The sequence below is a fragment of the Pongo abelii genome, chromosome X (genome assembly GCF_028885655.2).
Source record: "Pongo abelii isolate AG06213 chromosome X, NHGRI_mPonAbe1-v2.0_pri, whole genome shotgun sequence".
Classification (NCBI taxonomy): Eukaryota; Metazoa; Chordata; class Mammalia; order Primates; family Hominidae; genus Pongo; species Pongo abelii.
Genome location: NC_072008.2, coordinates 50,949,216 through 50,976,141, shown reverse-complemented (window position 1 = coordinate 50,976,141; position 26,926 = coordinate 50,949,216). Strand labels below are relative to the sequence as shown.

Sequence of the window (26,926 nt, the reverse complement as noted above, 5' to 3'; positions counted from 1 at the left end):
TTTTGCCTGCTTTTCTTCCTATGTATGGGCTGTGCTTTCCTCTTTGTTTCATATATTGTAATTTCTTTTGAAAACTGGACATTTAAAATAATATGTGATCTCTTTTCTGCATCAATGATATGTGTAGCAGCTTTAAGTAATGACCATCTCCCACCCCCACCCCCAATTTCTGGGACTTGTTGTTATTTGTTTGGTTGTCTGTGTATTTTTTGACTTGATAGTCTATTTCCACTAGTGTATGCAGCCTCTAATGTCCATGCCCCAATATTTTTTCTTTGTTCTTATTTTCTATCCTGTCTTCTTAGGGGTCACCCTTGGGTCCACATGAACCATTTAATCACCAAAGATTGTGATTACTCCCCTTAGCCAGTTAGACTCTTTACTTTTGAATGTATGTGTAGCTTTGAGTTTGTTTTCACAGTTGAGGGTGTTTATGATTTTTTTTTACATTTAGCCAGATGTTCTCTCTCTGGTCTTTTCTATGAGGGTGCAGCCTTGGGCATGCACACAATGTTCCAGACCACTAGGGATTAGTTTTACTTTGTTTTTAGACCTGAATTCCTAGAAGCAGCCCTTGGGTCCGAATAGCCTATTGTTCAGCCAGTGTTTCATCAGGAGTTGTGCAAAAGCCCCTTGATCTAATGGATCTGTGTGTGGCTTGGAGAATACTTTCAAGTCTGCCTTCCTCCTAACTCTGATTGCTTCTGAGTAGGTGTAGCCTAGCTTATGCACACAGGCTTTCAGACGTCCAGTGATGTTGGTGACCCCAGGAGGGCTCTGCTTGGCTATTTCTTTTTTTTCTTTTTTCTTTTTTTGAGATGGAGTCTTGCTCTGTCGCCTAGGCTGGAGTGCAGTGGCGCGATCTCGGCTCACTGCAAGCTCCACCTCCCAGGTTTACACCATTCTCCTGCCTCAGCCTCCCGAGTAGTTGGGACTACAGGTGCCCAACACCATGCCTGGCTAATTTTTTGTATTTTTAGTAGAGACAGGGTTTCACCATGTTAGCCAGGATGGTCTCAATCTCCTGACTTCGTGATCCGCCCGCCTCAGCCTCCCAAAGTGCTGGGATTTGGGCTGTCTATTTCTATGGCTCTGTCTTTTAAACTTCTGATCAGTTTGCATTTCACTAGTATCACAGAGCTACCAGCCTTCTTGAAATTGCTCACCAAGATCTCCATTGATTTAATAACATTGTCAGACATAAACTTCTCCATATTCTGTTCCAAATAAAGTCAATCCCCTCAGGCAGAACTGCTAAAGCCTTCTGTTTTTATTACCTGCCTCTCCCTCTGGGCAGAAGCTGTGGATCATTGCACTGGAGCTGAATGTAGCAAGAGCGGCCTGTTTCTTCCAGATTGACACCCCTATTATATGAGCAAGTCCTGGTATAGGGTATATTCATTTTCACACTGCTATAAAGAACTACCTGAGACTGTGTAATTTATGAAGAAAAAAGGTTTAATGGACTCACAGTTTCGCATGGCTGGGGAAGCCTCAGGAAACTTACAATCATCCAGAAGGTGAAGGGAAAGCAAGGAACATCTTACGTGGCAGCAGAAGAGAGAGAGAAAGTGAGGAAGTGCTACACTTTAAAACCATGAGCTCTTGTGAGAACTCACTCACTATCATGAGAACAGCATGGGGGAAACTGCCTCCATGATTCAGTCACCTCCCACCAGGTCCCTCCCTTGACTCATGGGGATTACAATTCAAGATGAGATTTGGGTGGGACACAGAGCCAAACCATATCATTCTGCCCCAGCCCCTCCCAAATCTCATGTCCTTTTCACATTTCAAAACCAATCATGCCTTCCTAACAATTCCCCAAAGTCTTAACTCATTCCAGCATTAACTCAAAAGCCCAATTCCAAAGTCCCATCTGAGACCAGGCAAGTTCCCTCTGCCTATGAGCCTGTAAAATCAAAAACAAGCTAGTTACTCTCAAGATACAATGCGGGTATGGGCATTGGGTAAATGTTCCCATTCCAAATAAGAGAAATTGGCCAAAACAAAGGGGCCACAGGCCCCATGCAAATCTGAAACCCAGAAGGGTATTCATTAAATCTTAAAGCTCCAAAACAATCTCCTTTGACTCCATGTCTCACATCCAGGGCATAGTGATGCAGGAGGGGCTCCCAAGGCCTTGGGCAGCTCCACCCCTGTGGCTCTGTAGGATACAGCCCCCATGGCTGCTTTCATGGGCTGGCATTGAATGCCTGTGGCTTTTGCAGGTTGTACAGTGCAAGCTGCCAGTGGATCTACCATTCTAGGGTCTGGAAGCTGTGGCCCTCTTCTCACAGCTCCAATAGGCAGTGCCCCAATGGGGACTCTGTGTGGGATCTCTGACCCCACGTTTCCCTTCCACACTGCCCTAGTAGAGGTTCTCCATGAGGGCTCTGCCCTGCAGCAAAATTCTGCCTGGACATCCAGGCATTTCCATACATCCTCTGAAATCTAGGCAGAGGTTCCAAAACCTCAGCTCTTATCTGCTGTGCACCTCTAGGCCCAACATCATGTGAAAGCCACCAAGGTTTGAGGCTTGCACCCTCTGAAGCAATGGCCTGAGCTGTATGTTGTTCCCTTTTAGCCATGGCTGGAGCTGGAGTGGCTGGGATGCAGCACACCATGTCCTGAGGCTGCACAATGCAGTGGGGCCTTGGGCCCCGCCCATGAAGCCATTTTTCCCTCCTAGGCCTCCAGGCTTGTGATGGGAGGGGCTGCCATGAAGATCTCTGAAATGCCTTGGAGATGTTTTCCCCATTGTCTTGGTGATTAGCATTTGGCTCCTCGTTACTTATGCAAATTTCTATAGCAGGCTTGAATTTCTCCCCAGAAAATGGGTTTTTCTTTTCTACTGCATGCTCAGGTTGCAAATTTTCCAAACTTTTATGCTCTGCTTCCCTTTTAAACATAAGTTCCAATTTCAAATCATCTCTTTGTGAATGCATATACTGTACGCTTTTAGAAAAGGCCAGGTCACTTCTTTAACACTTTGCTGCTCAGAAGTTTCTTCTGCCAGATACACTAAATCATCTCTTAAGTTCAAAGTTCCACAGACCTCTAGGGCAGGGGCAATGCCACCAGTCTCTTCGCTAAAGCATAGCAAGAGTGACCTTTGCTCCAGCTCCCAATAAGTTCTTCATTCTATCTGAGACCACTGCAGCGTGGACTTCATTGTCCATAACACCATCAATCAGCATGTTGGTCAAAACAATTCAACAAGTCTCTGGGAAGTTCCAAACTTCCCCACATCTTCCTGTCTCTTCTGAGCCCTCCAAACTGTTCCAACCTCTGCCTGTTACCGAGTTCCAAAGTCACTTCCACATTTTCAGGTTATCTTTATAGCAGTGCCGCACTCCCAGTACCAATTTTCTATATTAGTCTGTTTTCACACTGCTATAAAGAACTACCTGAGACTGGGTAATTTATGAAGAAGAAAGGTTTAATTGACTCACAGTTCCACATGGCTGGGTAGGCCTCAGGAAACTTACAATTATGGCAGAAGGTGAAGGAAAAGCAAGGCACATCTTACATAGCAGCAGGAAAGAGAGAGCAGAAGTGCCCCACTTTAAAACTGTCAGCTCTTGTGAGAACTCACTATCACAAGAACAGCATGGGAGAGACTGCCCTCATGGTCCAATTACCTCCTACCAGGTCCCTCCCTTAACACGTGGGGATTACAATTTGAGATGAGATTTGGGTGGGAACACAGAGCCAAACCATATCAGACGGAGATATGGCCCTGATACTCTCTGCTTGCACCTCCCACCATGGAACCTATGCCCTATGAACAAGTTGTGGTGAGGTGATTGGAGCCTTAGTATTCTTGGCCTGCTTTGCCAGAGCAGAGCCCTTGGCTTATGAGTGGAGTGAGGTGGGGGAAAAAGACCCAGTCCATTCAGCTGCACCTTCCTAGAACAGCACTTTCATAACAAGGGCCTACTGAGGATAAGAGGTGCCAGTGGATTCCCCTTCTGGGGTGAAATCCTAGAACAACCTTAGCCTGGGTCTTAGCCTTGACTATGAGCTGGGGATAAAGGGAGCCTTCCTCTTTTCTTAGCCACATCTGCCTTGTATCCATAAAACTGGGATAGAGATGGGTTAGGAACAGGTCATGTCTCAAATGCCACTGACTCCTATTGTTCTTACCAAAATTCACTAAGTTTACTTGAATAAACATTTCTTCACTTTCCATAAGCCATTAGGACAATTTCCAGAGACTTTAAATGGGAGAGGATCCACCGAGCTCCTCATATCCCTATTCTGGAAGTTCTATTAGCAGTGATTTCTTATATACGATACCAAAGGCATAAGTGATGAAAAGATGGGTAAATATTGGACTTAGTCAAAATTAGAAACTTTTGTTCTTTAAAAGACACTGTCTAGAAACTGAAAGGGGGCCGGGCATGGTGGTTCATGCCTGTAAACCCCGCCCTTTGGGAGGCTGAGGCAGGCGGATCACCTGAGGTCCGGAGTTCGAGACCAGCCTGACCAACATGGAGAAGCCCCATCTCTACTAAAAATACAAAAAAAAAAAATAGCCAGATATGGTGGCATATGCCTGTCATCCCAGCTACTCGGGAGGCTGAGGCAGGAGAATCACTTGAACCCAGGAGGCGGAGGTTGCAGTGAGCCAAGATCACGCCGTTGCACTCCAGCCTGGGCAACAAGAGTGAAGCTCTGTCTAGAAAAAAAGAAAGAAAGAAAGAAACTGAAAGGACAATTTATATTAGTTTTCTATTGCTGTTATAGTAAATTACCACAAACTTAGTAGCTTAAAACAATACAAATTTATCATTTTACAGTTCTGTACATTAGAAATATGACATGGGTCTCACTGGGCTAAAACCAACATGTCATCAGGGCTCATTTTTTTCTGGAGGCTCAAGGAGAGAACTTCCTTGCCTTTTTTAGCTTCTAGAGGTTGCCCATATTCCTTGGCTCCTGGCTGTCTTCTTCCATCTTCACGGAGAGTTTATAGGCTTTAAAAGGCCATGCTGTAACAGGCAAGTGAGAACAGGCTTTAGTGCTGTGGGATGGGATATTGGCATTGAGCGGGGTAAGGGTGATTAGGTTTTAATGGGATGGTAAGGGGTGCATCATCCATCACCAAGGAGGGAGTAGAGGTGTCCTACACTTGTGGATTAAGGTGGGGAGATACAAGGAGAGGATGTGAAGGAGGCTTTGAACTGGGGGAAAAGGTGGCAATGAGGTGTAGCTGTAACCTAGGAATAGTCAGGGAAGCAGATAATTTAGTTAAAATGTCTCGACCTAATAAGGGAACTGGGCAGGTGGGGATAACTAAAAAGGAGTGCATAAAAGAATGTTGTCCAATTTGGCACCAGAGTTGGGGAGTTTTAAGAGGTTTAGAAGCCTGGCCGTCAATACCCACAACAGTTACGGAGGCAAGGGAAACAGGCCCTTGAAAAGAAGGTGATGTGAAGTTGGTAGCCTCTGTATTGATTAAGAAGGGGACGGACTTACCCTCCACTGTAAGAATTACCATGGGCTCAGAGGCCTGACAAGAACATGGACTGACTGTATATGAGCTCAAAGCTCTGATCATCAGCACCTGCTATAGCCCCAGCATACCCTCAAGGTGTGGACTCTGCCCTCTAACCAAGGAAATTAAAGCATCAGAATGAACCAAAAGCATTTAATGGGTAAAGGCAGCCATCAGTACACTCATAGGAAGCCCACACTCCTAAAGAACAGGAGGGTCTTGCAAAAACCTCCCAGGCTTGTTTGTTTCTCCCTCTGTTTCTCTCTCTCTCTCTCTCTCTCTCTCTCTCTCTCTCTCTCTCTCTCTCTCTCTCTCTCTCCCCCTCCCTCGCTCCCTCCCTCCCTCCCTCCTTCCTTCCCTCCCTCCCCCTCTCCCCCTCCTCCCCCCCTCCCCACCCCCAACATTTCTGAAATAGAGCCCAGATGAGAAACCTGCTCATGTGTATGTCTGTCCCATTTAAGAATAGAAGATTCTGACTCATGGGCAATTTCATTCCTGAAATTCCAATTGCAGAAAAAAGATTAGCAGAACAGGTTTTATTTCATTTTCTATCCCCCTCCCTTTCCATCATTTCCCTTGAGATCGCATATGTCAGTAAGTAGCATGTACAGAAGCACTGATCATTTCTTAATGAATACCTTTACAGTTTCTTTTTGATGACAATGGGAATGTTCTAAAATTAGGTTGTGATGATGGTTGTACAACTCTTTAAATATACTAAAAAATCATTGCATGTCACTTAAATGGATGAATTTTATGGTATGGTAATTTTATTGTGTGTAAATTATATCTCAATAAAGCTATAAATTAAGAAACAATCAGTGCTTCCCTACATGCTACTTATTGATGTATGCTATCTCAAGGGAAATGATGGAAAGGGAGGATAGAAAATAAAATAAAACCTGCTCTCCTAATCTTTTTTCTGCAGTTGAGATTTCTGGAATGAAATTGCCCATGAGTCAGAATCTACTGTTCTCAGATGGGACAGACATACACATGAACAGGTTTTTCATCTGGGTTCTATTTCAGAAATTCATGGAGAGAGAGAGAGAGAGAGATGAAAGGAAGGATGGATGGAAGGAAGGAAGCAGGCCTGGAAGGCTTTTGCAAGACCCTCCTGTTGTTTAGGAGTGTGGGATTCCCATGAGTGTATTGCTGGCTGCCTTTACCCATTAAATGCTTTTGGTTCATTTTAATGCTTTAATTTCCTTGGTTAAAGGGAGAGTCTACATGGCTGTGCTGGGGTTTTAGCAGGTACTGATGACCAGAGGAAAATCTACTGAGTGCTAAATGCAAACAAGTCAAGGACTGAAGCTGGCCTGAGAGTCAGGGGCCCCTTCCCTTAGGTAGGTTTTTGCCTAACTTCTCTATGTTTGCTTTAGCTGAAGCCCCACCCCCAGCAGCTACATTCCCTGGCCTTCCCAGAACATTGCTATGGGCCCCCGTACTAGATTTCCCTCCTTCCTCTGGACTTCTCTAGAAACATCTTTTCTGCATTGCTGCAAACTTTCATTTTAACTCCCTCTCTGCTATTACTTAACTCAAGGACAGAGGAAATAGCTGCAGTCCAGAAACAGAATAAAACAAAGAAGAAAGAAAGAGAAGAAGCCCCAAACTCCTCCCAAATCTTTAAGAAAACAATCCTGTAGGATTTGGTTGGGAATTGCCATGCAATGTGGGGAATGTGAAACATGTGCTAATCATGGCCCTTTCTGCTTGGATCCTACCTGACTTCTCTCCACCACCCCCAGCCAGCTGGGCTAGGCTAGGCCCAGGGGAGCCACAAAGCCACCAGCTTAGAAAATGGAGACAAATGAGGAGGCCCCAGAGGACAAAGCAAGACTTGTTACTAGTTTTGAGGCCAAAGCAACACATACAGTATTTAAGGGTTATGGGGGTAGATGCTGCAAAGCCTGGAATCCTAGCTTTGAGCTTAAAGCTTGAGGCTGATTTGCAGTGACTGTGTCAGTGGTGTTTGAACCAGAGCAACTCCATCTTGAATAGAAGCTGGGTAAAATGAGGCTGAGACCTGCTGGGCTGCATTCCCAGGAGGTTAAGGCATTCTTAGTCACAGGATGAGGCAGGAGGTCGGCACAAGATACAGGTCCTAAAGACCTTGCTGATAAAACAGGTTGCCCTAAAGAAGCCAGTTAAAACCCACCAAAACCAAGATGGCAACCAGAGTGACCTCTGGTTGTCCTCACTGTTACTCTCCAACCAGCACCATGACAGTTTACAAATGCCATGGCAACATCAGGACATTACCCTATATGGTCTAAAAAGGGGAGGCATGAATAATCCACCCGTTGTTGAGCATATCATCAAGAAATAACCATAAAAATGGGCAACCAGCAGCCCTCAGGGCTGCTCTGCCTACAGATTAGCCATTCCTTATTCCTTTACGTCCTTAATAAACCTGCTTTCACTTTACAGACTCACTCTGAATTCTTTCTTGTGCAAGATCCAAGAACCCTCTCTTGGGGTCTGGATCCAGACCCCTTTCTGGTAACAACTGTTCTGGAGTCAGTAGTTTCTGAGCTAGGCCTCACTTGGTTCACCACCATGACTCTTGCCTTGATTATTGCCAGATTTTCCTGGCTCAGTGTCCCAGCATGCAGTCAGTGCCACAGTGATCTTTTCAAAACAGAGATCAGAGATCTGATATCAGTACTCCCTCTCTTCCAGTCTTTCTCATCTCCAGGAGAAAACCCACATTCCCTAACATGGCATATGAAACGAAACCCTTTATAATCTGGCCTTAGTTGCTCTCGCTTCATATTCTATCACCAGTCCTCACCCTCAGGTGATCCCACAAAACTATTTATATTTTCTTGAACATTTTTTTTTTTCCCCACATCAGTGCCCTTCCATCTGCTATTCCTTCAGCCAGGAATGAATGCGCTTTCAATCTTTTTCTCCATTAGGTTATAATCCCGCTCTTCATTTAAGACTAAATGCCTCTATGAAAACTTAGGCTTGCTAGGGAGGGGTTTTCAGCTTTCTTCTTGTTGCCAGATCTCACTGAACATACCTTGGGAAGGCAGAGTTGTGCAATGGAAAGAACCTACATGATAGAGTCAGACAGACTGTGGGATGATGAGTAAAAGACTTAATCTCTCAGTTTCTTCATCTGTAAAATGGGAGTATGAATCACTACAAGGCAAAAAGGTTTATATTGGTAAGTGCCAAGCACAGTACTTAATACATAGTAGGTACTTGGGCAATATTGTATGTTGTAGAAGAAATAGAAAAATGATTCCTTTACTCTCAGTTGGGGACTCTAAGGAGGAGTTTCTCACCAGACAACCAAGTGGATGGTGTTCCCTGGGGCCTGTTTACCTGTCTTCTTGGGGTTCACCTGCCTTTGGCCACCCTCATGTCTAAATGATATTTTGCAATTATCCTGCCTTGTTGGGAGCAGCCATCAGCTGCTTTCCCATCCATGTCCCTTAAAAATCTGTGTGGGCAGTCATTAGAGGAGAGGGAAGAAATTTTCACATCCCCTTCTTTTCTTCCCCATGTCCTTGTCTTGCCCCCAAGCCTCAGATTGTCTAGCAGTCACTTCATGTCGGCCTTACCCCTTCCTGCAAACATGCTCCCCCTAGTCTTTTTTCTGCAATTGAGATTTCAGAAACGAAATTGCCTATGAGTGGGAATCTGCTGTTCTCAGATTGGAATGGACATACACATTAGCTGGTTTCTCATCTGGACTCTATTTCAGAAATGTACACAAGATGTCAAAAATATACCACTTGGAATCAGAGCAATATTTATTTTGAAAAAATTAGGGAGAAAAGTTTCCTTGCTTCAATTCCTACTGGAATGTGAAATAACTATGTGCTGATGCTGCATTTTGACAGCATTGAGTTAGTTACCCTCAGGGTCACTAGATGAGTGGTGCACAGACACACACACACACACACACACACACGTGTGCACACACACAAACACATATATTCAGAGTGCTTTGTTGTTGACTGGAAATTGCAGACAGTCTGATGCCAGAGTTAGGCTTTAATGGACCAAGCCATACATTAACAACACTTTAGTAAGTGTTCCCTTATGTGCCAAATCTTGTGCTAGGCGGGGAGAAGAAAAGGACAAGTCACAGATGGAGTAATCTGAACACAACAACAGAGCATAAAGCACTAACACATTAATACTGAGAGTAAATATTTAAAGAAGAAGGGGTTGAGGTTACTGAACTATAGTTACCAGGGAAAATTTCCTGGAGGGAATGGTGAGACCTGAGCAAGGACTTGGAAGATAAAATTGGCGACTCTGATTTATCCACAGAATTCTCTTAGAAATGACTATTAGAATAGATAGAATGAATATTAGTTTGCAGGAGGTGGAAACAAAAATGACCTGAAATTGTATCTGAAGGAGGTTATATGGAAAAGATTGAGAGGAACATGGGACCAAGAAGTAGAAGGCATCTTAGTCGTAGAGTCACTACTGACTCATTGTGAATGACCTTAGGCAAGTCCTTTCTCTTTGAAGGACTTTTCCCGTCTCTACATTGGAGCTAAATAATATCAGCCTTACTGACCTCCTAGGACTATTGTTAAGAGAACAAATGAGATAATTGTGTGACTGTGCTTGGAAAAATAGAGAAGACTATCCAAAAATATAGTTTGGGTTTATGAAGGCAGAGTTTATACCGTAGCCACTCTCTCGCAGCTGGGAATAGGATGACCTCAGTATTTGAATGAATTTTTCTTGGCAGGCCTCTTGCCTGCCATAATTACAGCCTGCCAGCCACTAGTGGAGTATACATACTGAAGCAGGATCTGCACACAAGCATGCATGTGTGTGTGTAAGTTTGCATTGGGCTAGGAGATTGTAGCCATGAGAATAAAAAGACAGGAGAATTCTTAGGAACCAAGGAGATCTATAGAAATGGAGATTTATGTAATCATCTTTGGGCCTGCCACTTCAGTAATTCAGGACATCATCCATCTTCCTTGGTATATTACAAAGCCTTCCTACTTATCTGCCTGACTTCATGCTGCCCCAATCTAGCCCATCTTCCACACTGCTGCTAAAGTGTGTTTCCAACCCGATGATATTTTAGGGCTCCTGCATGACCACAAGGTAGCACTCATGCTCATTCACATGACATAGAAGCAGGGCTGTATTTAACTAGTATTCACTGATATGACCACACTTCTTGTTAAAATTATGGGATCCTTTGATACCAGCTGCTTCTTTGAGCCTCTTCAAGACCCCTCCTGCTGCCTCAGCTGCCCCTCCCAACCCTTGGACCCAGCCACTAAAGGGTTAGTGCCCAGCACAGCAAGAGACCTGGAGGACATTGTTTCATGCACTGACCTGCATCTATTCTGCTTTGTTGGTGCTGCTGCTGCTATACTGGTTTTTATATATGTTTAGGACTACTTTTGCATTCATGATTCATCTCATCCCAGCACATGTTTCCAGCTTATCTCTCACAACTTTTCCACACAGATATCAGCAACATTGAAATTATCATATTCCATATCTGGATTTATATGTCTGTCTCTACCACAATACTTGGAACCCTTTGAGAGTAGGGACAAGTGGCTTCCTCACCAATGTAGCCCCAAAGCCAAGCTCTGGACCCAGCACACAGTGGACACTCAGTATATGTTTGTTGCTTATCATAGAGGATGTTGGTAGATGGAGCCATTCTGTTTGTAATCCTTTAAAAACCTCCAGGATCTAGGCCAGAACCTGGTGCAGGGCGCTTTCTTGGTCTTCATGCAGACCTCATGAATGTTATTCACATTTCCAGTGTCCTTGGAAGGGAGGGAAAGAGCAAGTATTATTTCCATTCTATTACTGGGGAAATGGAGGTATTCCAAGAGTACATCTCAGCCACACAATGAATGTTTAATGGAACTGAGACATAAAGTCATCTCTCTGGAACTTTTCCTTACCCACAGTGCTGGAAAGCCTTTTGGGATTTGGGGTGAAAACTGCTGCCCTAATGTGAGTAATTGAAGACTGCTGCCTTCTGGGGAGATGCTGGCTTGCCGTCTTTTTAAGTGGGCTGAAGGACTATCTGGTGGAAGTGATGTAAATGTTCTTGCCCCTTCTCTCCTAGCACTGCCAAGAGAGACACTGGTGTGTGGGGTTGAAGTGGAGAATACATTAAATCTCTTCTGATTTGGTTGCTTGGCTTCTGCTGCAACCAATTAACATGGCTTCAAGCCAGGTATGGTGGTTCACGCCTGTAATCCCAGCACTTTGGGAGGCCGAGGTGGGCAGATCACGAGGTCAAGAGATAGATCGAGACCATCCTGGCCAACATGGTAAAACCCCATCTCTACTAAAAATACAAAAACTTATCTGGGTGTGGTGGCGGGTGCCTGTAGTCCCAGCTACTGGGGAGGCTGAGGTAGGAGAATCACTTGAACACGGGAGGCGGAGCTTGCAGTGAGCTGAGATCGCACCAATGCACTCCAGCCTGGTGATGGAGCGAGACTCCATCTCAAACAAACAAAAAAACCATGGCTTTACAACTGGTGGTCCCTTCACCAACAAGTTAACTTTCATTTCAGGAAATCCTCTGGCACCCTTTCTCTGAGATGGATCCTCCTTACCCCTACAAGAATAGTCCCTTGTAGCAAGCCAGCCTGGAAGTGCTGTAGAGAAGGCCAGACTGGGAGAATGACTGGAGCCCTATCTTTAAGAAATTTAGTCTTCCTGGGAAGCAGGCATCGTACGTCAGGTATGACTTAGGTTGCAAGTAACTGAAACCCAAACTCTAACTGGCTTAAACAATTAGGAAATGTATTATCTCACATAACAAGAATTCTAGGGAAGAGGCAGGCTTTAAGATTGGTTGATTCAGCTGTTCATAATGACTGTCAGCGGGTATCAAGGTAAATCATTACTTTGTTCTCCAGCTGAAGTGAGAGGAACCTAACAACAAGTAAGTCTGGGAAACCATGTAGGTGTCAAAGTTTCTCAGTTCTATCTTTATAAAAAGGAGAGAAACATGGGCACTGGAAAACAATAGGGTAGATTCAAAGTATCCACTGAGTTCATATTAGCTGTGTGGCCTTGGACAGTCAGTTAATTGCTCCAAGCCAATTCCCTTATGTGTCAAATGGCAGTTATATTTGACTTGCTTCTAAACAGGCTGCTGGTAGGGGTCATGTGAAATAATGTGAAGACATTTGGTAAGTCACATAAGGTGCCATATACCTTTGAAACCTTTGTAAAAAAATTATTTTTAATTGACATAAAAATTATATTATTTATGGTGTACAACAGGATGTATTGAAATATGTAAACACTGTGGAAAGGCTAAATTGAGCGAATTAAAATATACATTACCTCACATACCTGTCATTTTTGTGGTGAGAACACTTAAAATCTCTGTGATTTTCAAGAATATGATACATTGTTCTAACTATAGTCACTATGTTGTACATCTCTTGAACTTATTCCTCCTGTCTAACTGAAATTTTGTATCCTTTGACCAATATCTTCCCCAAACCCCCTTCCCCCTGCTTATCTGCCCCCACCCCTGGCAAACACCATTCTACTCTTTGATTCCAATAGTTCTAATAAGCTCTCACATGAGTGAAATCATGCATATTTGTCTTTCTGTGCCTGGCTTATTTCACCTAACATAATGTCCTCCAGGTTCGTCTATGTTGCCACAAATGATGGGATTTCCTTCATTTTTAAGGTTGAATAGTGTTTCATTGTATATATCTACTACATTTTCTTTTATCCATTCATCCATTGATGGACACTTAGTATCTTGGCTATTGTGAATGATGCTACCATGAACATGATTGTGCAGATATCTCTTCAAGATACTGAATTCCTTTTTTTTTTTTCCTTTGGAATATATACGCAGAAGTAGGATGATTAGATCATAGGGTAGTTTTATTTTAATTATTTGAGGAACCTTGATACCGTTTTTCATAATGGCCGTACTAATTTACATTCCCACCACCGCTGTGCAAGCCTCACCACAGCACCTCACCGCCACCTTTCCCCCGCAGCACCTCACCGCCACCTTTCCCCCGCAGCACCTCACCGCCACCTTTCCCCCGCAGCACCTCACCGCCACCTTTCCCCCGCAGCACCTCACCGCCACCTTTCCTCCGCAGCACCTCACCACCACCTTTCCTCCGCAGCACCTCACCAACACTTCACTCTTGTTTTTTTGATAATAGCCATCCTAACAGGTAAGAAGTGATATTTCGTTGTGATTTTCATTTGTATTTCCCTGATGATTGGTGATGTTGAGCATATTTTTATATGCCTGCTGGGCATTTGCCATGTCTTCTTTTGAGGAATGTTTTGGCAGTTATTTTGCCCATTTTTAATCAGATTATTTGTTTTCTGAGGCCTATTAAAAATTACTATCATCAGACATAACACCTACTGTGTAAAAGGCACGGTTAGATTGAAAGTTTAAAATAAAACCTAGGTACTAACCTTAAGTTTCCCCAAACAGTGCAACACACATCTACTAAGCACCCATAGGTGTTGGGGACGCAGGTATGAGAGAGACCCCCTGCCCAGTAAAGCAGGGGAGACAGACTTATGAACAGACAACTTCAGTACAACTTGGTAAGTGAACACAAGAGTAGAGGTGTGTGCAGAGTGCTCTGGGAGTGCACAGGCCTTACTAACGTAACCAGGCTTCACAGGGAAGGGGTAGGCAGAATGTCAGGAGTGTATCAAGCAATAAGAGGGATATGAAAAAAACCGTATAACATAGAAACATATATAAGCAAAGCCCCCAAACAGCCTTCTTATTTTGTATTTTAGGGACACACTAAGGGGTACAGTCTATAGAAAACAATGAGTAAACAACAGTGTAATGAACTTTTTTCTCCCTCCTCTCCATCTGTTGTGGTTAACTGGCACATGTTCCCTAGAGCTTCTAATCAACAGTCTGAAAACTAAGCCTCTCTGTGTAACAGGGTCTCAAAATGTCTCTGAACATGGACCTTCATTGGCAGAACAGTATTCTCTGAAGCTTCATGATCTTCTGTAGCATATCCTCTGGGAATTGCAGAAGATTGAGCCTCTAATAACTGGTTGGGCAGGTGTATCAACTTTTTCAGGAAGGATTATTTGACTACAGAGTCTCACATATCCTATCATTAAAAGTTGCACTCTCCTATCCTGTGTTGCTATCTTAACATACTGTAAATTAAAGTTATAATTTAAAAGGGTTGAAGTGCATTTAAAAAAAACCAGTAAATATTATTTAAATATAAAGGAATCTCCCACCCCATTGTCCAGTTTTTTCCTTTTTTTCTTTTATTGATACATAATATTCTACATATTTAAGAGGTACATGTGAATATTTGTTACATGCCTATAATGTGTAATGATCAAGTCAGTGTATTTGGGGTATCCATACCTTAAGTATTTATTATTTCTGTGTTGGTAACATCTCAAGTCCTTTCTTCTAGATACTTTGAAATATACAATATATTGTCCATTGTTGGATGAATAGTTTGCAAATATTTTTCACAGAATTGGAAAAAATAATCCTAAAGTTTGTATGAAAGCAAAAAAGAGCCCAAATAGCTAAAACAATGCTTAGCAAAAAGAGCAAAGTTGCACACATCACCTCCTGACTTCAAAATATATTACAAGGCTATATTACAAAACAGCATGCTGTCGGTATGAAAACGGACACATAGGCCAATGGAAAAGAATAGAGAACCCAGAAATAAAGCCATGTGAATAAATAAATAAATAAAAACAGATTTTTCACAAAGGTACCAACAGCATACAGTGGGGAAAGGACACCCTTTTCAATAAATGGTGCTGGGAAAACTCAATAAGCATATGCAGAAGAATGAAATGATTTTTGTATCTCTCACCATATAAAAAAATCAAATCAAGATGAATTAAAGACTTAAACATAAGACCTGAAACTATAAAATAACTGCTATACTTGTTTCATATCTATTCATGTATTGATTTTCTCTATTCACTCATCAATATTATTTTCTGATACATTTCCGAGTAAATTGAGGACATCAGTACAGGTCCCCCTAAAATTTCAGCATGTGTATTATTTACTGGAGTTCATGTTTCTTTACAGGTGTTCTTTTCCTTTTGAGGTAAAATTTACAGACAATGAAATACAAAATCTGACGTGGATGAGTTTTGACATCCCATGCACTTGTGTATCCAAAATCTCTATTAATGTATAGAACACTACCATCACCCCAGAAATTCCCCTCATGTGTGTTGGTTTTAACCATGCTGTGTAACTTCCTTACCTGAACCAGCATCTCTGTTGGTGGTTAGAAGTCAACGATTCTAACTGGGAGGCTGTGTTGAGATCTGTTTTCTTTCCTTGACTGATGCTTTGGGAGAAAACCAGGTGGCATACAATAAGATTTGGCCCTCAGTGCACTTCACCTTTATAAGTTTCACCTGGAAGCATTTCTTTTTCCTTTTAAGCAAATGTTTGTGAAAGGTTGCCCATTGATTGCAGCAGTTAACTTTGTCGGTTTAAACTGAGGTGAAACATTGACTATTTGTTGTAATTTATTTTAATTTAATGTTACTAAGGTATAAGGGCTAGCATTAAGTGGTGGTTCTTTTCAGCAGGGACTCTTTCATCTGTGTTTGTTTAAAATTAAAAATAAGCCTGGTAAACATAAAATGTTCCTGGCTTGGTCCTCAGAGTGAGCTCTAGTCAGTTCCTTGAGACTTAGATTAAGGCTAAGGGCGAAAATAGTCACAGAATACTCAAAGGAGTGTGTGTGCCTGAGTAGGATTTAGATGAAAAGCCCAAAGGGACTTTGGCTTATTTGAAAGAATCTTATCAAAGCAGACAGGCTGAGTTACCTTTGAAACCCAGGCTTCAAGGAATTGGGTGTGTAGTAAGATTCAGACTATTCCATGACCCAGGGATTGTGAGATATTTTTTATTTATTTTTTATATGTGTATACATTTTTAAAAATAATTTCAACTTTTTAGATTCAGGAGATACATGTGCAGGTTGGTTACGTGGGTGTATTTCGTGATGCTGACGTTCAGGGTACAATTGATCCCGTCACCTAGGTACTAAGCATAGTACCCAATAGTTAGTTTTTCAACCCTCGTCCCTCTCCCTCTCCCCTCTGGTAGTCTCCAGTGTTTATTACTGCCATTTTTATGTCCATGAGTACCTATTGTTTAGCTCCCACTTATAAGTGAGAATATGCGGTATTTGGTTTTCTGTTCCTGCGTTAATTTGCTTAGGATAATGACTTCCAGCTGCATCCGTGTTGCTACGAAGGACATGATCTCATTCTTTTTGTGGCTGCATAGTATTCCATGGTATATATGTATCACCTTTTCTTTATCTGATCCACCATTGATGGGCACTTAGGTGGTTTCCATGTCTTAGCTATTGTGAATAGTGCTGCAATGAACATACAAGTGTGCCTTTTTGGTAGATCAATTTATTTTCTTTTGGATACTCAGTAGTAGGATTTCTGGGTCGAATGGTAGTTTTAAGTTGTTTGAGAAATCTGTGAGAGTTATTATAGGCTAAATTAGCAGAGATACTGATGGGCTAGTGCCTGCCCCTACCAAACATGCCTGTGACTTTGATTCTTTTGGTTAATATTATTGTTGCTGGTTGGCAATGTGAGCATCACCAGGAGGACTTCTAATTCAGAGATTTTTACACTGTAGCATTCGTCAGCATCATCTGGAGGGATTAAAACACAGATTACTGGCCTCACCCACAGAGTCTGTGATTCATTTGACCTAGGGTGGGTCCTGAATTTCTAACAAGCTCCCAGGAGATGCTGATGCTACTGGTCCAGGTACCACACTTTGAGAACCACTGCTCTGAGGACTGAATGAATGAATGTATAAATAGGATCCCTTGTGCCAGACACATTTCTTCCCCTCTATAAATATGGCATTATTTATGATTCAGTGAGAACAGGCATGCCCCTTAGCTCCAGCTACATTTTAGAGTGAAGAGATTCTAGGAAAGACACATAGACTACTCCTTTTCTCCAACCTGCACAGCAGGAATTTCAGTTTGTACTGGACTTATTATGACCCTATCTTTTCACAGTCCTAACTGATCTTGCTGCATACAGGGAAAGAATCTAGGCCCCCAACCACATGGCATAGTTCTAATTAACTCCCTTCTGTGTTGGGACCCTCAGAAGAGATAATATGTAGCTATGGAGACCATACACCCAGATTTCCTGGGACAGCTCTGATTTCATATATTCTATCCTTTTGTCCTCATAAATATAATTGTCAGACCGTGTTCTGCTTTTGGGTTCAGAAAATATTGTTCCCATATGCATGGCCTAGGGGCCCTGTGGAGCCAAAAGCAAGTCTTTGCTTTCTTTCTTGGGATTGTGGGGGCCAGGGCAAAAGCTTGGCTCATTGTGAGGGATAGAAAGTTGGGGAGAATCTAAATGTTTGAGATCACCAGCAAGCTTCTCGTTGCTTCTTTCTTTTCAAGTGTCCCAGTGACCGTGTTACGGATCCCGGAATGTTGCAAATAAGAGATTCTGAGTGCTGAAAGGGACTAAATTGGACCTCTGGCTGCCTCTCTTTCCTCTATCCCCCACCCCTCTGGAAGGACCACACAGAAATAGCAAAGAGAGAAGAGCCACTCCAAAGAAGGAAATTCCACAACCTTCATTGACTGACCACTCAGTCTAATATTTACCTATTTTGCCTGGCAGGAAGTTCTTCCTCCTTGCTAATATCAGTCCTTCTCATTGCAATGTCAGTTTCTTTTCCTTTGCTCTGCTTTCAATCAAAATTGAGAACAGCTGGTCCTTCCCTCTAAATTTTTTTTTATGTGCTTAGAAGTCATATTAAACTATTCTTCCTGGGTCCAGGTTTAACCATCCTTGGAGCTCCTTTATCCTTCCTGCATGTATCTGACTTGCCAACCATTTAATCATTTTGCCATAGGAAAGCAGCTTAGGCAGCCTGGGCGAACAGTACAGCAAAGCCTAAAGCTTTATGGCTTGTGCTAATGGGCGTGCTAAATGTTTAGTAGAGACTATTTTTGAGCACGCAATTGTGAACAATTTAAAGTGGACTGTACATGGAACCCATTTCCTCTCCTGGCTCCCCCAACAAGGCCTCCCCTTAGCAGCTGAAATGAGTTAGTGGCAATCAGCGCAAAGTAGGAATCCTGTGGTTTCTGCCCTTCCCTCCTGCTGCTTCCATGGCAGCTAGTCTCTTAAAATGAGCGTTCTCTCTAGAATAGCCAGTAAATGTGACACTGGAATCAGTTGGACAAAGGGTCTAGGAGTCACTTTAGCTAACTAGCAGGAGGTGCTAATGCTGAAGCACCACTGGAGGTTTTAGGAGAGGTTGAGGGGACAGGGTTGAACAGCGATTGATGAAAGAGTTTGGACCCAGAATATTTGCTATCCACAGAATGGTTGTACCTCAGAGTTGTACATGCCTTTTTTGCAAGTTTGTAGAGGACGTTTCTGGCCTTTGTTCACTTGGCCTTTGTCCACTGTCTCAACTATGCGAAAGTGATGCCAAGAATCTGTGGCAGAATCCCAGCTTCAGGGCCAGTTGGGTTCCTAAAAGAGAGGAGGGTAACTTGCCATGCATGGGATTCTTCTGTCAGGCAGGCTACCTGCCTTCGATGGGATATGTTCTTCGATTACTCAAGTGGTTTGGGAGGCCTGCTGCCTTAAGCTGGCCTGCAGGGTGGGTCCAGGGCCCATGTTAGGGTGAATTGGATATATCTGATGGCACTGCAGAGAAAAGGGATATTGTCCTGTTCTCATCTTCTGACTGTCGGCTCCTCTGTTTTAATCAAACCTTAAAAGCTCTTCTCTTTATAAACACCAGCCAGGCAGTTTGTCTCAGCAAAGCTACAGGAGCACTTAATATACGCAGCCATAAAGAAGAAGGAAGAGAAAGAGAAAAAAAAACCCTTTGGCATTTGTATGAGAGTGTCACTGAAGGCTTCATCACAGATACACTCAAGACTTAGAAACTGAAATTGTCTTGGGGTAGGGGGTGGGGAGAGCAGTTTGATTGAAGCATTAGCTGCCTTGGCCCTGAGCCAAGGCAAATTGCCAGAGAACCATTAAACTCTGTGTAATTCCATATAACTCACAGCAGCCACAGGTAATCTGAATCAGACCTGACAAAACTTCACTATCACTTATTGTCCATTAGCACTGAATGCATGCTACAGATATTAAACTTTTTAAAGCCATATCATGGTGGCCATATTTTCTAAATCCCAATCAGAAAACCTGGCTTGACAAAGGATTTATTTTCTGACTTGTGAATTTGTTTATATATGAAAAGCCTCACAAAAGGTATAATCACTAACTCACAGAGGTATAAAATACTAAACCCACTGAACAAATGGTTTTTAAGGAAAGAACTATAGTCACAAAAGGTATAATCACTAACTCACAGAGGTATAAAATACTAAACCCACTGAACAAATGGTTTTTAAGGAAAGAACTATAGTCGCATGAAATTGGGTCAGGGCAAACTCATTTGGACATTGATGAGGGTTCCCCCCACCCCACACATACTTTTTGGGGGTCTGAGGGCACTGGTTAACGAAGCACTAAATCAAATTAGAATCTGGTTTATGCCCATCATCTGGATTTGCTCTTAAATTTTTCAGGGATGGTGAACTGAAAGAGCCTGTTGTAATGTCTGTACACACGAAGGTGGAGTCCATGTTACTTTGAATTCCCAGATGGTGGGAGTAGTTAAATATCCCACTGTTCATGGTCTGTTTGTGAGGGCTTGTGTGTGTTTTAAATTAACTTGCTAAGGCAGAGAATGTTAAAAATTGAGGAGAATCATATCTGGATACAAGTTATTATTGCCATACACCTCAGTTTCCTTAAAGGCTCCATTCCTTCCACTAAATTGAGAGTCTAACATTCACCCTGGGGCACCTCGTGACAAATAGGATATTTCGCTCAAAGGATAATCATTCTGGAATATTCTGAGCCAATAATAATAATGCTTTTTACAAAGTTTAAAGTGTCTCTTTAGCAAGAACTCTTTGTATTGCTGGTTAAGGATCATGAATAGCAATATACCCGTGAAAACCAAAAGGTTTTGTCACAACCTTGCAGAAGAAAGTATCTTAAACCTCATAGATGCTCTATCCCGGGCAAGTCATATAATATCCCTGAACCTCAGTTATATGAAAAACAAAGTGAAAATATTGTTACTTCTCCAGAATCAGTCAAACGAATAGGGTGATGTCCTGAGATCCCTTTTAATTGTAATTTCAACAAATATTTATTGAGCAACTACAATGTGTTCAATACAGACATTTATTTTCCTAGGTGCCAGTGACAGAGCTGTATAAAGGCATTGACTGTCTCCCACACTACAATGTATCTTGACAGCAAGTAAACATACATAGAAATAAGCGAGATCATGTAAGATGGTGGTAAATTCTATGAAGACAATAAAACAGGTAATGTGATAGAGAGTGAGGAGATGTGGGTAGAGAAGAGAAGGAACATTCTTTATGTGGTTGGTCAGGAAAGGCCTCTCTGAGGAGGCAAGATCTGAGCTGACACCTGAATGATAAAAGGAGGTATGTAGGATCTAGAAGAAGAATGTTCTCAACAGATAGAACAGTAAGTACAAAGATCTTGAGATAGGGATGGGCTTGACCTCTCTGAAGAACAGAAAGTTTGGTATGATGTGTGTGTGTGTGTGTAGAGGATGAGAGGTTGTGGGAAATAAGGTCAAAAGGGCATGCATGGCCAGATCATGTAGAGCTTCTGATCTGCTGCTATTTACATTGTAAAAATCATTCTTTGGTCTGTCTGATTTAATTAATGAATGTTAGTATCAGATGTTAATGACAGGAGGGCTTGAAGTTTGCCCATAGGAAACCCAAGGAGAGGGTCTGGGTGTGGAGTAGGGGGGCAGAAGGGGAAGATGTAGTAGAGAAGGCGAGCTCAAATGCCTTGTTGGCAGGGCAGGGAGAGGTGGGAGTGGAAGAGAGAATGTGTAGGGAGGGTTGGAAAAAGTTTGAGGGAGGAGGAAAAGCACCAGAGTGACCTTGGCTGTGAGGAACACCCTCAGTGCTAAGGTTGTGGAGTCTGCTATCAGAAGGGGTCAACCTTTATAGGAGAAGGGGCAGGACTGTACTCTTGTTTAAAGTTAGAAGAGTGAGAATGAGCAGGAACTGAAGCTAAAAATCTGGTCCTCTCTTTTTATCCAGCCTTAACTTAAAAAGCAGGTCTGATGTCAGAGAGAATGGCGTTCACATTGCTTGCCTTATTTGTTTTCCAGGTCTTGAACTCAAATGCCTATCGCTTCCTCCTTCATTTTCTTCTCAACCTAATCCTGTCATTGCAAAAGGAAATAATCTCTGATGCAAGAGTCCCTTCCCGCCACTAACACATAAGCAATTGAGTGCATTTTTTTCTCTCTTTTTTTTCAGTTGTGGAAACTCAGTTTTGTTTTATGTTATTTGGCACGTTTTGTTGAGTAGGAAAGAGATGGTGTGTCATTTCTCAGTCATGATGTGAACAGGACAGTAGCTTGGAACAGACTGTGTGATGGCTCACTTATTCCCAGATTTGTAGCGCTATGTGAAAGCAGCAGCAAGTGTGCTGATTTAATATAAAATGGGATCTATCCTAGGCTCAGTAAAGGATGTTATTATTATTGCTTTTGCAACATACATGTATGCCTTGGTAGGTTATTTATTTGGGAGCTGTTTGCTTTGGTAGCAGTTATTCATAAGGGTAAGAGGAAGTTAAATCTCTTTTCTCCTCCTCCATCTCCCACTGGTCAGAGGTCTAAGTGGAGACCAGAGATTAAAATTACTGCCAAGGAAGGGGGGCCTGGGCAGGGTCAAACAATGTTCTGGGAGTGGCATGCAGGTGCCCACCTCCGGGAAATAGAAAGCCAACCCCCTCTCCCTTTGTTCACATCTGCTGGAGGGTATACAGGCTCCTAGTAAGCTGGACAAGTGGTTTTCAGGCAGCAAAGCAGGCCTAGTAGTTTCCAGAGGCAGCCTTTTGTCCCTACCCTGAAGGGTGTTTAGTCCCTGCGTCCTTTTCCAGTCAGAAATGACTAATGTTGGCTATGTGTACTCTTTAGAAACTGTCTTTGGCTTTTTGCATAATGGATGATAAATAAATGGCTTCAGAGAACCAGCAGTGAGTTATTGAGTGAATCTGGCTTTGGGATGGTTCAGATTCCAGATAGTTAATCACATCCTCTTGGGCTGGAAGACTGTATCTAACTCATTCACATTTAGTAGGCAAGTTAAAAAGGCATTTTTGATCAACTTGAAAAATAGTCTTCTAATCAACAATGGCTTGTTACTGAAGAAATAAAGATTATATTAATCCAAGTAGAATTATTCCCATCACTCTCTAACAGTCTGGTGGAATTTAACACACCTCTTGTTTTAATTTGGCCATTTCTTAAAAGTATTAATGCACAGTTTGAAAATGACAATGAATTGATATATGTCTTCTTTATAGTGTTTTTATATTAGGCGGTAGGTAAAAGACTGTTGGTCTTTTCAGCCTCCTAAGGCTCACCTGCTAGATTTGTACACAGTGCTCTCTTAATGCTGGAGGACATTATGGACTTTCTGGTTTGTCCTAGACTATTTTAATGCTATACAAGGGTAAACTCTGTTGCTGACAACTGCTTCTGGAAATCAGGAGCAAATTTGCTTGCACTCTACCATGTTCATTCCTCCAGTTTGTTCCACTCTGGTTCTCCCTGAACTCTCTCCACCACATCAGCTTTGCAAGGTTCTCTGATCATTTGTATCACTGAAAGTCATATCTTATTAGACAGTCAAGAAACATAGGCAATCTAACAAAGAGACTGCATTAGTCCATTCTCACGCTGCTATAAATATACTACCTGAGACTGGGTAATTTATAGACAAAAAAGGTTTAATTGACTCACAGTTCCACATGGCTGGCTGGGGAGGCCTCAGGAAACTTACAGTCATGGCAGAAGGTGAAGTGGAAGCAAGGCATGTCTTACATGGCATCAGGTGAGAGAGAGAGAGAGAGCGTGAGGAGGTGCTACACTTAAAACCATCAGCTCTGGTGAGAATTCTCTCACTATCACAAGAACAGCATTGGGGAAACTGCCCCCATAATCCGATCACCTCCCACCGCATGTGGGGATTACAATTCAACATGAGATTTGGGTGGGAACACAGAGCCTAACCATATCAGGGACAGTAATGGTGCCTGAGGAAAGGCTAATTGCCTGTGTGACAACAGCCTGATGAAGTTCAGCTTCTAGGAGTAGGTGTCACAAACTCTGGGGACCATAAGAAAGAAACATATCTGAGATTGACATGAACTCTGGGGACCATAAGAAAGAAACATATCTGAGATTGACAAGAGGAGTAGGAGTAGATGGCTCCAACATTGGATGAGGAATTGATTCCATTTTTATAATATGTCAAGACAAAAATTGGCTGGAGATTAAAAATGGAATCAAATCATTAAGACTTTTCACCTTTACCTGTCAACTGGTAAAATAAAGTCTTGGTCTTTATTTTCATTTTTTACTGAAATCCTCTACCTTCTAAGAGGAAGGGAGGATGAATACTATCTCAAAGCAGACAGGAACAATGGGTAGATTCATAGATTATAGCCCTATTGTGAAGGCTAATGTTTTAAGAGAAATGTTTTGCCTTGATTAAAACTATGAGTATGTGAAAATAATGCTGGAGTCTTGGTGCCTACCTCAGAAATATAAGCTGAATAGTCTAGAATTAAAGACTAAAGAATAAAGAATAAACCATCAGCTCTCGTGAGAATTCCCTCACTATCACAAGAACAGCATTGGGGAAACTGCCCCCGTAATATACCCTCTTTTTCCTTATTGGTATCTCTTAGAATCTGATCTAATTATTCTTTTAATTCTTTCTTAAATTAAGGAATAATTTACATATAGTAAAATGCACAAATCTTAATGAATGTTTAGTTATGTATACTCCCATATGATCTGCAGCCAGATAACTATGTGGAACATTTCTAGCACCCCCCAAAAATTATGCTCATCTGCCTTTACAATCAGTAGTACAGAGTTAACCATTTTTTCAAATTATCACCTCTCTTCTTTACCTTCATATAAAATGAAATCATACAGTATGTATTGTTTTTGTCTGGTCTCTTTCATGCAACATAATCTTTTATACCTTCATTTTATTACATATATTGGTTTTTTTGACTGCTGTATAGCATGTCATTTTTTGTATGTGTATGTTTTGAAGGACATTTGGGTTGTTCCTACTTTCTATTATTAATAAAGCTGCTGTGAACAATCAAATCTTTTTATGGACACGTGCACTTATTTCTTTTCGGGGTCTCTAGGTATGGAATTGCTGGATCTGAGAGTAGGCATACAGATTTCCAAAATGGTTGTACAGTTTTATACTCCTGCCAGCAATGTAGAGAGATCAAATTGCTGTACATTCTCACCAATACTTAAGTCTTTTTAATTTTAGCCATTCTGGTGGATATGTAGTGACATTTTACTATAACTTTAAATCACATTTCCCTAATGAAGAATTACATTGAGCACCTTTTCAGATGCTTATTGGGTATTTGGCTGTCTTTTTTAGTGAAGTGCTTGTTCAAGCCTTGCCAATTGTTAATTGGCTATTTGCCTTTTTCTTATTGATTTGTAGTTCTTTTAATATTCTGGATATAAGTCATTTGTCAGGTAATATGTATTATGAATATTTTCCCAGTCTGTGGCTTGTCTTTTCCCTTTTTTAGAGCTGAAGATTTTTTTTTTATTTTGATGAACTCCAATGTATCACTCTTTCCTTTATGATTACTACCTTTTGCATCCTGCTTAAAAAATCTTTGCCCACCTCAGAGTCACAAAGATATGCTCCATGTTTTTCTCTAAAAGCCTTATGATTTTAGTCCTCTCATTGGGTCTGTAATCCACCTAACATTTTTAGTAAAAATGTACATCAGTAAAAATGTTTTGAGTATGTGTCCCCAGTATACACAATTTTATTTATGGATGATCTAATTTATTATCACCAATATTAAATATTAATAAAGCTTGATTTTTAAAGATTTTTAGATATATAAACAGAAGTTCCAGTGGATCATCTTGTACACAGCCTGGGATATATGTACCCCATTCTGAACACTATTGTTCTATACCACCAAAGACTAACATTTGTGACAAACACTGATAGCATTAATGTCAGAAGAACACTTCAGTGTAAACAAATGGCTAGAGCTGACAGAGCCCCAGTGAGCATATCTGCTAGCAATGTAAGAAACCCTCAGTTTACTCTTGTGCCGTCACGTTTGTCTCCCCTTACCAGACTTATAGAGACAGCAGGACGATCTGACTTGGTAGGAGCAAAGACAAATTTGCCTTTGGTTGCTGACATAGGGGACAATGCTCTTGAGTCTTCTCCCCCTGTCCTCATCACCAAATTCCTAGAGCTGATGGCACTGGGGTGAGTTTTGGCAAAGATGCTTAGAATGTGACTGGAGCTAATCCCCAGGGAAATTTAATGATTTGGAGCTTAGACGGCCTTTGTTGTGAGGATTAGTAAACTAGATGGTGATTAAGCAGCTGGGGAGGAAGAAGCTGTCTGTGTTGGGCTAGGTCATGCATAGTTCCGTTGGCTCAAGGTCAGGGGAGCCCTTGGGCCTGACTCACAGAGCTTTACACTCTGGGGCAGCTCCTTGTAGGATTTGGGCATCTGCTTATTAGCTGGTAGAGGGAAAGAATGACTTCTCCCTTGGTGTCCACCTCTTCCCTCTGTCCACATATAGGGATTACTCCTTTGAATCAGGTCTACTTACATCTTTTTAATTGGTTATTGTTTTTCAATTATCATTGAAGAGAAAAGTTTTTGTTGTCTGTTTTGCCTTTTGGAAAACTGGTGTAAAGTACGAAAGATGAAATTAGGAACAGAGTTTCTTGGTTTTCTGATCTAGACTGCTTCAGAAATTTGAGAGCGGTTTTTAAGGGAAGAAGTTGCTGAAAGAGACAAGTTAGGTATTGAAAGCCATGGCAAGAAGACTGCTGAGGTTTGAAAGCCTGTATCTCCCATGTCCAGGGAACCCTGATTAATTTCTCCTAGCATGATCAGATTCTAAGAGATACCAACAAGGAAAAGAGGGTAGATTAGAAACAGCCCCCAACCTGTGGTTTGCTTAAGATTTCAAACTAAGTTTCAGAATGAGCAAGGACTTTATTCATTCTTTGATGCTCCTACTTCTTAATAGTTAAACTTCCCAAAGCCAGCTTAACCCTAGCTCTACATTTTTCTATTCATTTCCCAGAAAAGGCCAAATTGATGAACGGATGCCTGGAGTGTTACTAAAAACTTGAAAATCTTTCTAAGATGCTAAAAAGATATTCAGAGGGTATATTCTTTCTTTAAATAACTGGACTACAGTATTCTGAGTGGATCTTTT

The 26,926-nt window shown here is 41.9% G+C and overlaps 1 protein-coding gene across 5 annotated transcripts in view; it reads left to right on the top strand.

Moving 5' to 3' along the window:
• SHROOM4 (shroom family member 4) overlaps positions 1 to 26,926 on the top strand; it is a 233,814-nt gene that overhangs the window by 84,252 nt on the left and 122,636 nt on the right. The window contains exon 2 of one of the 5 annotated variants that reach the window (XM_054544557.1): positions 12,049 to 12,218. The exons of the other annotated variants lie outside the window; for them this stretch is intronic. The gene's annotated coding sequence lies outside the window, so the exon portion shown is untranslated. The remainder of the gene's footprint in view (positions 1 to 12,048; positions 12,219 to 26,926) is intronic. 5 annotated transcript variants of the gene reach the window in all.